This window comes from Phocoena phocoena, chromosome 4, assembly GCF_963924675.1.
Source record: "Phocoena phocoena chromosome 4, mPhoPho1.1, whole genome shotgun sequence".
Classification (NCBI taxonomy): domain Eukaryota; kingdom Metazoa; phylum Chordata; class Mammalia; order Artiodactyla; family Phocoenidae; genus Phocoena; species Phocoena phocoena.
The window spans coordinates 16,293,786-16,310,043 of NC_089222.1; the positions used below are offsets into that span (position 1 = coordinate 16,293,786).

At 39.4% G+C, this 16,258-nt stretch overlaps 1 protein-coding gene across 1 annotated transcript in view; it reads left to right on the forward strand.

Moving 5' to 3' along the window:
- TMEM108 (transmembrane protein 108) overlaps window positions 1-16,258 on the forward strand; it is a 381,217-nt gene that overhangs the window by 316,163 nt on the left and 48,796 nt on the right. The window lies entirely within an intron of this gene.

The following is a 16,258-nucleotide window of genomic DNA, read 5'->3' on the forward strand; positions in this document are numbered from 1 at the left end:
TCTTACTGCCCTGCTTACTGTCTGGAGCCCCCAGCCTGGGTCCGCAGGTGTCTTCCTCTAAGGCCCTGTGAGAAGCAGAGGGACTCTGGCCGTTTCTGCCCAACCAGGTGAGAACAATGTTACAGGCATTTCCAGGCCGAGAGCAGTTGTGGATTTTTCCTAACCCTGTCCTACCCTCCTCACTTCCTGCTGTCAGCCTATCACACAGCTGCACACACAGCCACTGCACTCTCGCAGAGCAGTGGACAGAGGAAACCGGAATGTGTTTTACTTTTAGTGTCCAAGTCTGTAGCAGGGCACATGTAATATAGGACTGAACGCTGAACAACACTCTGAACCTTCTATGCCACAGGTTCCCTGAATAGTTGGGGGAAGGAGGAAGGAGTAGAGCAGGGAGGTGGTTAGAGGTGCTTTTCATGCCTCCCTTTCCAGCCTTACTGTGTTAAACCCATACCTCTGTTTTAACCCTTATCACATTGTGATGCTGTTTATTTATGTATCTGGCTATTATCTCCTGCCCACTGCCCCCATCCCCCTTGAGCTGCCTAAGAGTGTCAGGACTGCAAACCATTTTCATAATCTAGTATGGTGTCTGGAGTACAGTAGGTGGTAAATAAGTGTTTGAAAAATTATTAAGTGAGAAAGTCTCAGAGTATATATGACATCACTAGTGTTTTGTGAAAACCCCTGTTCCCGTGCTCAGTCCAGCCACATTGTGTGTGGTGGGGTGTAGAAGGGAACAGGAAAGAGTCTCCTTTAAGAAAATTAACAGCCCCACTGTTGCCTGGTGCCTTGGAACATTGTCCAGGTCTATGTCACTAAAACCAGAGAAGGAATCTGGGAAATGAGGTTAGGGCTCTTGCTGAGGAAGATAAATATTGTTTTGTAAGCTGGTGACACATTACCGCGTGCGTTCATCAGTGCCTAGAACCCGTGACATCCTGGCGGTGACTGGCAGAGCTTTTCTGGGTCTTGTATCTACAGACAGGATTGCGAGACCTCACAGAAAAGCTCCAGGGAAAAGGAGGAGGGAAATCCTGGAAGTGGCGGAAGCCTGGCTTCCAATTGCTCCTTCATTCTGCAGCTTCGACTCTGGGCAGCTTTGCCAACCACATAGGAAAGTCATGAGGGAAGATTTTACTTACCCTTTTTTTTGTTTGGTTAACCTCATTTTTGTTTATTGTTTACTTTTAAGGCAAAGAAAAAGTTCAAATAATTCTTATCACAGCTCATAGGCACACGAAGTGAAGACCCAGGGCCCTCTGTTCACCCCCACCCAAAACTGCACACACAGGAGCATCCATCTCAGAACCATCTGGGAGTGAATGGTTAATTGCTAATTAAACATGCTTCCAGACTGTGATCAGGATTTCCTGGGAGAAGGTTATAGGGCAGTATGTGGTTACATCCCCTCCACAGAAAGATTAAAATTCCTCATAAAGAGGAACTTGATGCTGGGGAAGATGCAATACGGTTCTCTAAGGAACAAGTTTCATTGCCTTTTCATCCTTTGTATCTGGCAGTTTTGCTTTTGAAATGAAACAATCACAATAATGAGAGGGAGGGAAAGGAACATTGAAAGGTCATAAACACAGCTATTTACTTACCCTGAAATGTGCTGGGTACACACAATTTCTTTTGGGAAGACAACTTTTTAAAAATAAGTAAGTTGCCTTTAGATGAGAAGCTTTCTCTTGGCCAGCTCCGCTTCCTGGCCTTGCCGTGTGTGAGTCCATGTTGCCGTGGAGAGTAGCTTGGGCCAGGAGTCGGGAGGCGGAGGGCTGGGACCAAGTCCTCTTCTAAGTCTGAAGTCTGTCGGGAAAGGTTTAGCGGGGGAAACGATATTCAAGTGTGTGTGACTGTGAAAGAGAAAGAGAGGGACAGAGAGACAAAGAGGCAATATGTTATATCTGATATGTGGCTTATAGTTAGTTTTCTTAGAAAAGTTCTTTTCGAGAATGACGTAGGTGAAAATCTTGGGCAATAAAACCATCTGGTTTTATAGGAAAGTATCTCATCACATAGAGTATATCTTGTGTTTTTCTTTTGTTGTTGTTGCTGTTGCTGGCGGTAGTATGGTTGCTTTGTTTTGTTGCTTTTGCTAGGATAAAATTCAGTACTGTGTCTTCCAACTACAGTCAGCCCTCTCTAGAGAATGGAGCTTGTTTGTGAACTGTATTCTAACTCATGCTTTCTCTGCTGACCATGTTGCACCTGTTTTTTAATGTGTTCAATTTATTAAAAGTAATGAACAAATAACTTTATAACATAATATATCAGGCTGGGAGAAGAAAGGGATCCCTAAAATGTATGATATTTGGGATTCACTTCAAAATAACAAAACATTAGAGGTGAGAAGTAAACAATGTAACATATCAGGCGAAGAGGATTAAGAGAGATCCCTAAAAAATAGTTATCATTATACAATGTCTGGAAATTTACCTCAAAGCAATGCAAGAAAGGAGGGGAGTGGATGGGGGATTAGATGAAGCAGGACTGGGCAGGAGTTGATACTTGTTGGCACGTGGAAGTTTCCTAATACTGTTTTGCCTCCTTTTAGATAGGTTTACATTTATCTGTGATAAAACATAAAAAGTTGTACCTGTGTCCCTCAGCCCCGAGATATGGAGATCACAGTAAAAGAAGTCAGGCTGCAGGCTACCAAAACATTTTACTAAGAAAGATACTGACATTTAATGTGGGTGGTTGCTTTACTTGGGGATACTGACTGTTATCAAATGTCTCGGTAATGAAAAAATAATGCTGGAATAAAGAAACTCCTGGTTATGGATTTGATCCAGTCTTAATAGGTCTCTCCCATTGCTAAATATTTTATGGGGCAATTTACCATCTAATGAAACATTTCTCTGATGGAACATTCAAATAGAGGCAGAGAAACTAGACAAATGACTCTCTTTCCTAAAACCAACAACAAAACATCCAGTGCAGACTGCAGTATGGATTGAACAGTCAAAATATTGCCTTTCTTCATCTGTTAGAACCCTCTGGGAGCAGAAGCCATGTGGAATCTGCCCTTAGCTGCCATATCAGTGCCATTTATAGACTGCAAGCTACATATCCACAGGGCCCCAGAGGACCCATATTGATTATCATTTTTTTTCTCTTCTGGTTTCCCCAGAAGCATGGCCCCCTGTGTTCCATGATACACGTATTTCCCTAGGGACAAACCTAATTAAATCTCAAGAATCAGAGGAAGCAATCTTATTAATATTTGTCAGGGGAATTCTGGTGATGGAGGATGGGGAAGTCTCAAAAACAGAGAGACCAGAGCAGAAGTCAGTTCATGTCAAAAATACATAGTGAAACTTGGAATTCAATTTTGCATCTGAGGGCTTTGCATTATGATCTACCTAGATGAGTCAGGGTCCTTAGAGGGAGCTGAGGTGTCCAATTTGCCCCTGGAATAGCCACTTCTTGTATTGGGAAGGGCAGTGTATAAGTGAGGAAAATGGTTTCTCCACTGAATCGTCTCATCTCCGGGAGGTTTGAGAATGCTGAAGGTTCAACCTAGGTTAGAGATCCACTAGGAGTAATTCTGTTGAAGGGTGGTGCTGAATATCTGGAAAAGTCTCTGTACGATTCTCACTGAAGCCATGTCAAAAACTGACAAGAGAGAACTTCTTGGAATCCCAGCACCAAATGTGAATGGACACATCCATTCCCACCAATTCTGGAGGATGGTTATCATGCTGGAAGAGTTGGAATATGTGGTGGGAGACACCAGTAGTGAGGCACAGAGACCAGAGGCCTCTGCCTCAACTTGGACACTCCCTAGAGGCGGGCAGATGCAGTAGTGTTAGAACAAGATCCTTCTGATGCATGGTAATCAGCCTATTTGAGAAATGCTTTTGGCCCCAAAATTAAATATAGAGCCAGGTTCTGGTGTATTTCAATACTTTCTGAAGATAAGGGAGGGAGAATACCTGTACACCTTAAAGCCCTTCAATTTTAGCCTTTATTAAGCACCTAGATTCAGTCTTCTTCCTATCCTTTCAGCTGATTGGTCACATTGCACAGCATGTTCCTCTAGCCAAGGAACCACTAGGAAAGTGGGTGACCATTAGTGTCACACTTTTGAACTATTTCAGGCAGATAAAGTGAGAGAAGAGAGTCTATCCTCTGTAGTGCTCCAAGTGTCAGATCCCAAAGCATTTGTTATAAAATGAGACCACCTCCTCAGTCCCTGACACTAAGCCATCAAGACCTCATCTGAGGTGAGGTTTGAATGACTGTGTGTACCATGATGGCAAGGCCCTAGGGAACTCTCTCTGTGTGCAACACCTCTCCTTGCAGGGTGAGGTCCTCTTCTCTGGGAGCCTGTGGCTTATATGCAATGCCTCTAATTTTGTGATGAAAGGTTTAGACCTGTACCTTCCAGTATGGTAGCCAATAGCTATATGTGGCTATTAAATTTAAATTTTAATAGATCAAAAACTCAACTCCCAAGTAGTACTAGCTACATTTCAAGTGCTCAATAGCCGTATGTCTTTAGCAGCTACCCTATTGGACAGCACCAATAAAGGACATTTTCATTACTGCAGAGAGTTCTTGTGGATAACACTACTCTATACTATGGATCAGCAAACTGTGGCTTGTGGGCCAAGTTCAGTCCTCCTCCTATGACTGTAGATAAAGTTTTATTGAAAGACAGCCATGCCCATTCTTTTATGTATTATCTATGGCTACCTTCACACTATATGGGCAGAGTTGACTAGTTTGCAACAGAGAGCACCTGGCCCACAAAGTCCAAAACTTTACTGTCTGGACCTTTACAGAAAATGTTTGCCAACACTGCTCCATACCCTTCTCCCAAAAAATTGTACATGGCTAAATACAAAATTTTAGGACCCCTTTACTTCCATCCACATAAAACAAGCTCAGCTTACACATTTCTTTACTATCTCCATTTTTCAAAAATTTTCAGGCCTCAGTTTCATACTGTGATATCTACAAATGCTAGATTTACATGATTTCAAAAGATTAAAAACATCTTAAATAACTAATACCACTACAGAGTTTAGGGTCATGCTAAACTCTATGTACACTTTCATACAGCATCACTGGCAAGCTTACCATCATTTAAGAATCAGGCCATTGCCTCTACTTAAGGTAAACCCCCTTCCTGCCTTTAACTCTTCCTCCAAGAGTCTAGATTCAATGAGACTCTGTTCTTAGGTTCACTAGCTAAACTGTCTATTATCTGTAGAAAGTTGTCCAAAAATCCTACATATTTCACATCTCTTCTGATTCTTGAGATCTTTATCACTAAAACAACTTCATTTAGCCTTCGTCATCTAGCTATTCTGTTCATTCTCAAATATGTACACATCATGCTGCCATAGTCACACTTAGAGGCTACCACCTTAAGGTTCTACAGTACATCTTTGCAGGGTTTTTTGAGTTGCTTATTGGTTGGAAGAGCATTTGTTTGTTCACATTTATGCATGTACATACACACACACACACACACAAACTCTTACACATTCTTTAAGTTTAGCTTAAGTACCTGATTTAATTAGCCAAGAGGACAAAATATCATCTGAAGCTACAGGGTATGGGATGCACCAGGGGCAGAAGGTGATAGTTGTTGCAACATATTCCAAAATGCCTCCCTTTAGCCCCCAGAGTCCCCAACAGTAACACACAGCTACAGGTGACACTGTTTACACACTGGCCTTTCCAGGTCCAAAATGCTCCTGTCTTTCTACATCACAACTTTTTACACTAGAAAGTTCCATCACCTTATCAGTGTTTGTGCTTCTATTTAGGGCCTTTTGACAAATATTAGACCCTCCTGTCTTTTTTAAACAAACTCAGAATCAGCAAGACATGAGCATCTGCATTCATTCAATGTCATTCATTTTTTCTGTAATTTATCAAGTACCTGCTATTTCCAGGAACTGTTCTAGATGTTGGAGACATGCCAGTAAACAAAACAAAGAAATATGTTACCCTGGTGGTGCTTACATTCAGTGGAAGATACTGAAAATAAATTTATTTTATTTTATTTTTAATATTGTATTTATAGAGAAAAATCAACAATTGGTTCAAAACTAAAATAGCCTTTTAAGGTACTTCATGAAATTTACTTAATGTAAATTTCTAATAGAGTTGTGATGTGCCTGTATATTTACAGGCATACCTCATTTTATAGTGCTTTGCATATATATTGTTTTTTACAAATTTAAGGTTTGTGGCAACTCCAAGTTGAGCAAGTCTATTGGTGCCAGAAGATAAATTAATTTTAAAAAGACACAGAAAGTGGGCAGAGAGGGAACATACCTCAAAATAATAAAGGCCATATATGACAAACCTATGACTAACATCATACTCAACAGTGAAAATTTGAAAGCATTTCCTCTAAGATCAGGAACAAGACAAGGATGTTCACTCCCCCCCCACTTTTATTCAATAGAGTTTTGGAAGTCCTAGCCATGGCAGTCAGAGGAGAAAAAGAAATAAAAGGAATCCAAATTGGAAAGGAAGAATTAAAACCATCACTGTTTGCAGACAATCTGATACTATAAATAGAAAATCCTAAAGATGCTACCAGAAGACTACTAGTACTCATCAATGAGTTCAGTACAATTGCAGGATACAAAATTAATATACAGGAATTTGTTGCATTTCTATACACTAATAATGAACTATCAGAAAGAGAAATTAAGGAAACAATGCCATTTACCATCACATCAAAAAGAACAAAATACCTAGGAATAAACCTACCTAAGGAGGCAAAAGACCTGTACTCTGAAAACTATAAGATGCTGATGAAAAAATTGAAGACGACACAGACAGTTGCAAAGATATACCATGTTCTTGGATTGGAAGAATCAATATTGTTATAATAACCATACTACCCAAGGCAATCTACAGATTACCCCTATCAAAATACCAATGGCATTTTTCAGAGAACTAGAACAAAAATTTTTTTAATTTGTATGAAAACACAAAAGATCCCAAATAGCCAAAACAGTCTTAAGAAAGAAGAACAGAGCTGGAGGAATCACGCTTCCTGACTTCAGGCTATACTACAAAACTACAGTAATCAAAACAGTATGGCACTAGCACAAAGACAGACAAATAGATCAATGGAACAGGATAGAGAGCCCAGAAATAAACCCACACACTTATGGTCAGTTAATCTACAACAAAGGAGGCAAGAATATACAGGGGAGAAAAGACAGTCTCTTCAACAAGTGGTTCCTGGAAAACTGGACAACTACATGTAAAAGAATGAAACTAGAACATTCTGTAAAACTATATACAAAAATAAACTCAGAATGGATTAAAGACCTAAATATAAGACCAGATACTATAAAACTCCTAGATGAAAACAAAGGCAGAACACTCTTTGACATAAATCACAGCAGTATCCTTTTGGATCCATCTCCTAGAGTCATGGAAGTAAAAACAAAAATAAACAAATTGGACCTACTTAAACTTAAAAGCTTTTGCACAGAGAAGGAAACCATCAGCAAAACAAAAAGATAACCTATGGAATGAGATAAAATATTTGCAGATGATACAACCAATAAGGGATTAATTTCCAAAATATATGAACAGCCCATACAGCCAAATATCCAAAAAAAAACAAGCAACCCAATCAAAAAATGGTCAGAAGACCTAAGTAGATATTTCTCCAAAGAAGACATACAGATGGCCAGCAGGCATATGAGAAGATGCTCAACATCATAATTATTAGAGAAATTCAAATCAAAACTACAATGAGGTATCACCTCACACTGGTCAGAATGACCATCATCAAAAAGTCTACAGATCAGAAAGAAGATGGCAGAGTAGAAGATGTGCTCTCACTTCCTCTTGCGAGAACACCTGAATCACAACTAGCTGCTGGACAGTCATCGATAGGAGGACACTAAAACTCACCAGAAAAGATACTCCACATCCAAAGACAACAGAGAAACCACAATGAGATGTTAAGAGGGGCACAATCACAGTAAAATCAAATCCCATGACTGCTAGGTGTGTGACTCACAGACTGGAGAATGCTTATACCACAGAAGTCAACACACTGGATTGAAGGTTCTGAGCCCCACGTCAGGCTTCCCAACCTGGGGGTCCGGCAACAGTCAGAGGAATTCCTAGAGAATCAGACTTTGAAGTCTAGTGGGATTTGATTGCAGGACTTCAACAGAACTGGGGGAAACAGAGACTCCACTCTTGGAGGGCACACACAAAGTAGTGTGTGCATTGGGACCGAGGGGAAGGAGCAGTGACCACAGGGGAGACTGAGTCAGACCTACCCGCTAGTGTTGGAGGGTCTCCTTCAGAGGCAGGGGGTGGCTGTGGCTCACCGTGGGGACAAGGACACTGGCATCAGAAGTTCCGGGAAGTACTCCTTGGCGTGAGCCATCCCAGAGTCTACCATTAGCCCCACCAGAGAGCCCAGGTAGTCTCCAGTGTTGGGTTACCTCAGGCCAAACAACCAACAGGGAGAGAACCCAGGCCCACCCATCAGCAGTCAAACAGATTAAAGTTTTACTCAACTCTGCCCACAAGAAAAACAGTCAGCTCTACCCACCACCAATCCCTCCCATCAGGAAACTTGCACAAGCCTCTTAGATAGCCTCATCCACCAGAGGGCAGACAGCAGAAGCAAGAAGAACTACAATCCTGCAGCCTGTGGAACAAAAACCACATTCACAGAAAGACAGACAAGATGAAAAGGCAGAGGGCTATGTACCAGATGAAAGAACAAGATAAAACCCCAGAAAAACAACTAGATGAAGTGGAGATAGGCAACCTTCCAGAAAAAGAATTCAGAATAATGAAAGTGAAGATGATCCAGGACCTCAGAAAAAGAATAGAAGCAAAGACAAAGAAGATGCAAGAAATGTTTAACAAAGACCTAGAAGAATTAAAGAACAAACAAACAAAGATGAACAATACAATAACTGAAATGAAGACTACATTAGAAGGAATCGATAGCAGAATGACTGAGGCAGAAGAACGGATAAGTGACCTGGAAGACAGAATGGTGGGATTCACTGCTGCAGAACAGAATAAAGAAAAAAGAATGAAAAGAAATGAAGACAGCCTAAGAGACCTCTGGGACAACATTAAATGCAACAACATTCGATTATAGGGGTCCCAGAAGGAGAAGAGAGAGAGAAAGGACCCGAGAAAATATTTGAAGAGATTATATTTGAAAACTTCCCTAACATGGGAAAGGAAACAGCCACGCAAGTCCAGGCAGCACAGAGACTCCCATACAGGATAAACCCAAGGAGAAATATGCCAAGACACATAGTAATCAAACTGGCAAAAATTAAAGACAAAGAAAAATTATTGAAAGCAGCAAGGGAAAAACAACAAATCACATACAAGGGAACTCCCATAAGGTTAACAGCTGATTTCTCAGGAGAAACTCTACAAGCCAGAAGGGAGTGGCATGATATACTTAAAGTGATGAAAGGGAAGAACCTACAACCAAGATTACCTGGCAAGGATCTCATTCAGATTCAATGGAGAAATCAAAACCTTTACAGACAAGCAAAAGCGAAGAGAATTCAGCACCACCAAACCAGCTCTACAACAAATGCTAAAGGAACTTCTCTAAGTGGGAAACACAAGAGAAGAAAAGGACCTACAAAAACAAACCCAAAACAATTAAGAAAATGGTCATAGGAACATACATATTGATAAGAACCTTAAATATGAATGTACTAAATGCTCCAACCAAAAGACACAGACTTGCTGAATGGATACAAAAACAAGACCCATATATATTCTGTCTACAAGAGACCCACTTCAGACCTAGGGACACATAGAGACTGAAAGTGAGGGGATGGAAAAACATATTCCAAGCAAATGAAAATCAAAACAAAGCTGGAGTAGCAATAATCATATCAGATAAAATAGACTTTAAAATAAAGAATGTTACAAGAGACAAGGACACTACATAATGATCAAGGGATCAATCCAAGAAGAAGATATAACAATTATAAATATATATGCACCCAACATAGGAGTACCTCAATACATAAGGCAACGTTGCTAACAGCTCTAGAAGAGGAAATCAACAGTAACACAATAATAGTGGGGGACTTTAACACCTCACTTACACCAATGGACAGATCATCCAAAATGAAAATAAATAAGGAAACAGAAAGTTTAAATGACACAATAGACCAGTAGATTTAATTGATATTTATAGGACATTCCATCCAAAAACAGCACATTACACTTTCTTCTCAAGTGCACATGGAACATTCTCCAGGATAGATCACATCTTGGGTCACAAATCAAGCCTCAGTAAATTTAAGAAAATTGAAATCCTATCAAGCATCTTTTCTGACCACAACACTATGAGATTAGATATGAATTTTAGGGGAAAAAACACAAAAACATGGAGGCTAAACAATACGTTACTAAATAACCAAGAGATCACTGAAGAAATCAAAAAATATCTAGAGACAAATGACAATGAAAACACGACAATCCAAAACCTGTGGGATGAAACAAAAGCAGTTCTAAGAGAGAAGTTTATAGCTATACAAGCCTACCTCAAGAAACAAGAAAAATCTCCAACAATCTAACCTTGCACCTAAAGGAACTAGAGAAAGAAGAACAAATAAAACTCAAAGTTAGCAGAAGGAAAGAAATCATAAAGATCAGAGCAGAAATAAATGAAATAGAAACAAAGAAAACAGTAGCAAAGATCAATAAAACTAAAAGCTGGTTCTTTCAGAAGGTAAACAAAATTGATAAACCGTTAGCCAGAGTCATCAAGAAAAAGAGGGAGAGGACTCAAATCAATAAAATTAGACATGAAAAAGGAGAAGTTACAACAGACACCGCAAAAATACAAAGCATCCTAAGAGACTACTACAAGCAACTCTATGCCAATAAAATGGACAACTTGGAAGAAATGGACAAATTCTTAGAAAGGTGTAACCTTCCAAGACTGAACCAGGAAGAAATAGAAAATATGAACAGACCAATCACAAGTAATGAAATTGAAACTGCGATTAATAATCTTCCAACACACAAAAGTTCCAGAACCGGATGGCTTCACATGTGAATTCTATCAAACACTTAGAGAAGAGCTAACACCCATCCTAATCAAAGTCTTCCAAAAAATTGCAGAGGAAGGAACACTCCCAAACTCATTCTATGAGGCCACCATCATCCTGATACCAAAACCAGACAAAGATATTACAAAAAAAGAAAATTACAAGCCAGTATCACTGATGAATATAGATGCAAAAATCCTCAACAAAACAGAATCTAACAACACATTAAAAGGGTCATACACCATGATCAAGTGGGATTTATTCCAGGGATGCAAGTATTCTTCAATATACGCAAATCAATCAATGTGATACACCATATTAACAAACTGAAGAATAAAAACCATATGGTCATCTCAATAGATGCAGAAAAAGCTTTTGACAAAATTCAATGCCAATTTATGATAAAACTCTCCAAAATGTGGGCATAGAGGGAACCTACCTCAACATAATAAAGGCCATATACGACAAACCCACAGCAAACATCATTCTCAGTAGTGAAAAACTGAAAGTATTTCCTCCAAGATCAGGAAATAGACAAGGATGTCCACCCTCACCACTATTATTCAACAGAGTATTGGAAGTCCTAGCCACAGCAATCAGATAAGAAAAATAAATAAAAGGAATACAGATTGGAAAAGAAGAAGTAAAACTGTCACTATTTGCAGATGACATGATACTGTACATAGAGAATCCTAATGACACCCCAGAAAACTACTAGAACTAATCAATGAATTTGGTAAAGTTGCAGGGTGCAAAATTAATGCACTGAAATCTCTTGCATTCCTATACACTAATGATGAAAAATCTGAAAGAGAAATTAAAGAAACACTCCAATTTACCATTGCAACAAAAAGAATAAAATACCTAGGAGTAAACTTACCTAGGGAGACAAAACACCTGTATGCAGAAAACTATAAGACACTGATGAAAGAATTTAAAGTTGATACCAACAGATGGAGAGATATACGATGTTCTTAGATTGGAAGAATCAATATTGTGAAAATGACTATACTACCCAAAGCAAGCTACAGGTTCAATGCAATCCCTATCAAATTACCAATGGCATTTTTTTACAGGACTAGAAAAAAAATCTTAAAATTTGTATGGAGACAAAAAAGACCCCGAATAGCCAAAGTAGTCTTGTGGGAAAAAAACAGAGCTGGAGGAATCAGACTCCCTGACTTCAGACTATACTCAAAGCTACAGTAATCAAGACAATATGGTACTGGCACAAAAAAAGAAACATAGATCAATGCAACAAGATAGAAAGCCGAGAGATAAAACCACACATTCACCTATGTTTAACTAATCTGTGACAAAAGAGGCAAGGACATACAATGGAGAAAAGACAGTCTCTTCAATAAGTGGTGCTGGGAAAACTGGACAGCTACATGTAAAAGAATGAAATTAGAACACTCCCTAACACCATACACAAAAGTAAACTCAAAATGGATTAGAGACCTAAATGTAAGACCGGACACTGTAAAACTCTTGGAGGAAAACATAGGAAGAACACTCTTTGACATAAATCATAGCAAGATCTATTTTGATCTACCTCCTAGAGTAATGGAAATAAAAACAAAAATAAACAAATGTGACCTAATGAAACTTAAAAGCTTTTGCACAGCAAAGGAAACCATAAACAAGATGAAAAAACAACCCTCAGAATGGGAGAAAATATTTGTAAACGAATCAACAGACAAAGGATTAATCTCCAAAATATATAAACAGCTCATGCAGCTCAATATTAAAAAAACAAACAACCCAATCCAAAAATAGACAGAAGACCTAAATAGACATTTCTCCAAAGAAGACATACAGATGGCCAAGAAGCATATCAAAAGCTGCTCAACATCACCACTTATTAGAGAAATGCAAATCAAAACTACAATGAGGTACCACCTCACACCAGTTAGAATGGGTGTCATCAGAAAATCTGCAAACAACAAATGCTGGAGAGGGTGTGGAGAAATGGGAACCCTCTTGCACTGTTGGTGGGAATGTAAATTGATACAGCCCCTATGGAGAATAGTATGGAGGTTCCTTAAAAAACTAAAAATAAAATTACCATATGATCCAGCAATCCCACTACTGGGCATATACCCAGAGAAAATCATAATTCAAAAAGACACCTGCACCCCAATGTTCATTGCAGCACTATTTACAATACCCAGGTCATGGAAGTGACATAAATGCCCATCGACAGACAAATGGATAAAGAAGATGTGGTATATATATACAATGAAATATTACTCAGCCATAGAAAGGAACAAAATTGCGTCATTTGTTGAGACGCTGATGGATCTAGAGACTGTCATACAGAGTGAAGTAAGTCAGAAAGAGAAAAACAAATATCGTATATTAACGCATATATGTGGAACCTAGAACAATGGTACAGATGAACCGGTTTGCAGGGCAGAAATTGAGATACAGAAGTAGTGAACAAACGTATAGACACCAAGGGGGGAAAGTGGCAGGGGTGGGGGGCAGGGTGGTGGTGTGATGAATTGGGTGATTGGGATTGACATGTATACACTGATGTGTATAAAATGGATGACTAATAAGAACCTGCTGTATAAAAAATTTTTTTTAATTTTAAAAACACTATCAAAACAACAACAACCAAAATATCTACAAATAAAAAATGCTGGAGAGAGTGTGGAGAAAAATGAACCCTCCTACACTGTTGGTGAGAATGTAAATTGGTTCAGCCACTACGGAGGTTCCTTAAAAAACTAAAAATAGAGTTACCATATGATCCAACATTCCCATTCCTGGGCATATATATGGAAAAGAGAATAACTCTAATTCGAAAAGATACATGCACCCCAGTGTTCATACCAGCAATATTTACAATAGCCGAAACATGGAAGCAACTTAATAGTCCATTGATATGTGAAAGGATAAAGAAGATGTGGTACATATATACAATGGAATACTACTCAACTATAAAAAAGAATGGAATAATGCCATTTGCAGCAACATGGATGGACCTAGAGATTATCATACTAAGTGAAGTAAGTCAGACAGAGGAAGTCAAATATCATATATTATCACTTATATGTAGAATCTAGAAAAAAGCTACAAATGAACTTATGTACAAAACAGAAATAGTCTCACAGACATAGAAAACAAACGTATGGTTACCAAAGGGAAAGGGGGGGGGTTGTGGTGGGGAATAAATTAGGAGTTTGGGATTAATAGGTACACACCACTATATATAAAATAGACAGCAATAACCTATTGTATGGCACAATATTGAGTATTACAAGATATACAATATCTTGTAATAACCTATAATGGAAAAGAATCTGAAAAAGAATAGATAGATAGATAGATATAACTGAATCACTTTGCTCTACACCTGAAACTAACACAACATTGTAAGTCAGCTATACTTTAATAAAAAGTTGTTGAGGGAAAAAAGACATGTAATATGAACCAAGGTAGAATAAGTGTATGGAAAAAAGAATTAAGTAGGGTCAGGGGTGAGGGTGAAGGGACCATTTGTGGGATGGTCATGGAAGGCCTCTCAGGTGACATTGCAGCAGAGACTGACCCCAAGTGCAGGAGGAACCTCCATCAAGTTCAGAAACCCTGAGGGATGAGCCTGCCTGGTGTGTAGGAAGAACAATGTGGAAGCCAGTGTGGCTGGACCAGAGTGGTGGTGGGGAGGGGAAGAAATGAGGTCAGAGGAAAGGTCAATGGCATTGCTAAGACTTAGGCTTTTGCTCTAAGTGAACCAGAAGTCCTAGAGAGTTTTGAGAGGAGAAGTAACCTGTTATCATATGTTTAAAATCATCTTTCTCTGAACGATATTTCTGCCCCCTATTTTTAAGCCTTCTGGGAAATTCCACTGTGTCTCAGTCCACCCCAGACTCTGATTTAATACTCCTTTTTTCTGGGCCACCCAGGCAGAGTTAGGTCTGAGGACCTCAATCCCAAATCCATTTCCCCTGGGCCCACCAGCCTCATATCCTCTCAGTCCCCCTTTTACTCTAGTGGTTGCTGCAGAAATCAGCCACATAGAGAAGTAACCAGACAGCACCTGCACTCCACATTTTTTCTCATTCTGACCCCACCTTCTCTGTCACAGCCATGTGGGAAGACTGTGAGGACCACACAGCCCTTCTGTCATGCACACTCCTGCCACGGGAGCAGGTTAACATCCCAAGAGACAGGTACCCTTTGACTAATGAGAGAGCCAATGGGTAGATTTTTCCCTCTTCTGAGCCTTGGAAGGACAATAAGATACACTCTGCCTTTCTCCTCCAAGGATCCTCAGTGAGACTGCATCCCAATTGTCCACAGTGGTGATCAGCTCAGTAACGTATGCTTGGATGTTCTTTCTCTCCTTCACTTTTCACACTTTCCAGTCCCCTACACCTGTTCCCTGAAATCATATTCCTCCACAATAAACTACCTATGTTTAAGCCATGTCTCAGCCTGCTTTGGGGGGAAAAACAGGGTTAAAACATCCCCTCTTCTTTCACCTTCCTTACTCTGTTCCTGCTTCTTCATTCAAAAAGAAAACAAATCAAATAATCTCAGAGTCAGAAAGACCTTTAGAGAACATTCATTTCCACAACTTTTGGTCACAGATAAGGAAACAGAAGTCCAAAGAGATTAATATGCCTCTACTATAACTTGTCTTTGTGAAAATATAAGAGCAAGTGGAAAATCAGAAACAAGTAAGGGACAACAGAGCTTGGCAGACAGTTCCAAAGTTAAGAATAAGACTTTTTTAACAGAGAAAAAAGAGAGCTAACCTTTGGCATGGCATAAAAGGAATCAGTGCCTTGGAGTTGAAGTGGAGAAGTAATTGTACAATTTTGTAATAAATAATAAGTGTTTAAGAGTATTCAAAGTTTGTTGTCAGTTGCATCTTTCTGGAGAGTTTAGTTTTTTAGTAAGTTAATCTGTATGTTTTCATTGAGCATTATTTCATTGAGGTTCGCAGTGGTGCTGTGGGAGTCAAAGGGCATTCTGAAATAGCTCCCAGCAGGCCAGAGATCAGGAAATTGAACTTCTAATTATATTTTGGCCATTAATTGACTCTGTGAACCTGAGCAAGTCATTTTCTGTCTCTGGGCTGTGGGTTGGTTCCTCCTTTGTAAAACGACTATTGGTCTTACCACGGAGTCATAGAATGTTGACTTCTGAAGTGGCTTGGAGCTCACCCTCATTTTGCAGGTCCA